Below are 2,500 nucleotides of genomic sequence, written 5' to 3' on the forward strand. Positions count from 1 at the left end.
ATGGTAAGGTTTTCGTAGGTGTGCCAATGCGACTAAATTGAACACAATAACACGTGTAAAGCCCACCAGGTAGCTGAAACGCGAGTTGTTACGAATATAAGAGTTTTACTTTACACTTTCGCCGATGAAAACCACGCCCCCTTCTTGGCCCGGCCCTGCTCTTTTCAAATCGCTCGTGCCTTCGGGTCAACCAGCGGCTATTTAAGTGATGATCATAATATCCTGTCGCTCAAGCAATAGCTCTGGTAACTGTGTTAGTGCTACTGCTACGTGTATTATCGTTGGAGTTAATACATTTTAATGAGAGATATTATCGCGATTCTCATTATTATTATTATTATTATTCAATTAGGCCATGGCACTATATTTATGAATGGAGCGTAGGATCCCGTCGCCCTCCCCCCTACCCCACCCCCACGCCCTTCCCTTTCCCCTCCCCGCGTGCCGTGAACATGGCGTGGGCGGAGGCGAGTCTGCGGTGTCTCCCCAAGGATCCAGCTCCGCCTCAGTGCACGGCCGGACCCTGTTGCTGCAGGACCGAAACACGCGACCGACACTCTGTTCGCGTCTGACCCTCCTCATCTCAGCTCCGTCCGTGATTGGGGGTTTCCGCGCGTCGCCGAGTTTGAGATTCAGTCACGCCCACGCACCTGCTAGAACCATGTCAATTTCTCTGAAGGTGTTAGCACAGGTTCTCAGGTCGTGATGCCAACAGGTGTGTGAAGAGAGAGAGAGAGAGAGAGAGGGAGGGGGAGAATGACCGAGAGAGGAACACGTGTGAGTGAGAGAATCTCAGATCTCGCCTCCAGCCTCAGTCACCACCACTTTTACTCCTCGCAGAATGAGGTCACCAGCGGAGGCGCCCAACAGCTGAGTCCTTGGTATGTTATCACAAGCTGATATCTTCTGTTTTGAACTTCGTGTTTTAAGTCAAACCTCAACTGACACTTTTCTTAATAGTGATATTTCTTGACACTGATATTTACTCTGTTGCTAGGCTGGTTTGCAACATGACATTTGTTTTGATAGTAAGGGAGTGAAGTGATTGTTTATCTGGCGCCTTGCAGTGTTATTAAATTCTTCAAGGTCGTGCTTGTTTGTAAAGAGAAAAAAACAACAACGTGTGTATGTTTGGTTTAATTCGTCTTACTATTATTAATGTCATAGCGATAAGTATCCTATCGTTACTGTTGTTAGTTGCTATTGAGAATAGTTCGTGGTTTGTATTATTACGGTCATTATCGTTGTTTTTCCTATTATTATTATCATCATCGTCACCATTGCAGTGATTAATGTTATCGTGTTTATTGGTTATTGTTGTTGTTGTTGCTTTAGTTTTTGTTTTTGTTGTTTGTAATATTATTAGTCGTATAATATATTTTCCTTATTTCTCTTACTGTTGATATGATGGTAATGATCGTTATCATTATTTGTATTTTGCTATTATTATTACTGTGTTTATTACCCTTATTATCATTATTATTATTATTATTATTGTTGTTGTTGTTGTTGTTATCGTTGTTTTGTTATCATTATGACAATTATTATCATAATAATAATGATATCAATAATGATTATTATTGTGATTATTATCATTTTATCATTATCATTTTTATTATCATCATTATTGTCATTATTATTATGATTATTATAATTTGTAATTATTATTGATATCATTGTTGATGTTGTTACTACTGTTATCATCGTCATAATCATCATTATCATCATCATCATCATCATCATCATTACCATTATCATTATCATCATCATCATCATCATCATCATCATCATCAAAATGATAATGACCACCACCATCATCCTCATTATTATTGTTTTGCTATAATTATTACCATAATTATCATTATCAATATTGTAATCTTTATTGTTATTATCATTATCGTTATTATTATCATTATCTTTCTCATTATTGTTATTACCATTACTGCTACTACGTTTTCATTATCAATATCATTACATTCTTTGTTCTAATTATTTTGATGTTCATTATCATTATTTTCATTATTATCATCATTATTATCCTCATTATTATTATTCCTAGCATTGTTATTCTAGTTATTTATGATTCATCATAATTATTACTATCAATATTACCATCATTATCAGTTATTGTATTCTTCTTGTTGTTGATATTATGAATATTATCTTCATCTTTACAACCACTATTCCTACAACTATTGCTGTTGTTGTTTTATTATTATCATTATTACCAATACCAGCCGAAACTTAGTTAATAATATCAGTATTATTTTAGAATGGTCATCCTTCTCCCCTTTATCATAATAATAGATCGCATAACTATCTATCGCCTCGTTGTTGTTGTTGTTGCAATTTTTCACGCTGTTCAATTCAAATTATAATCTTTGTTATTCCTTTATCACTTTCCATTACATTCAGCACCATCATCATCATTATTTTTATACCTATTGTCACTATAACCATCACATTCAGCACCATCATCATCATTATTTTTATACCTATT

General features: G+C 35.5%; 1 protein-coding gene across 1 annotated transcript in view; it reads left to right on the plus strand.

Annotated features, from left to right (window-relative positions):
* Window positions 1-453: 453 nt before the first annotated feature.
* Window positions 454-2,500, plus strand: part of LOC122250307 (uncharacterized) — an 11,411-nt gene continuing 9,364 nt past the window's right edge. Inside the window, exon 1 of the mRNA XM_086531830.1 lies at window positions 454-881. The gene's annotated coding sequence lies outside the window, so the exon portion shown is untranslated. The remainder of the gene's footprint in view (window positions 882-2,500) is intronic.

Source organism: Penaeus japonicus, unplaced genomic scaffold (genome assembly GCF_977035675.1).
Source record: "Penaeus japonicus unplaced genomic scaffold, GWHDUDI00000001_assembly GWHDUDI00000036, whole genome shotgun sequence".
Lineage (NCBI taxonomy): Eukaryota > Metazoa > Arthropoda > Malacostraca > Decapoda > Penaeidae > Penaeus > Penaeus japonicus.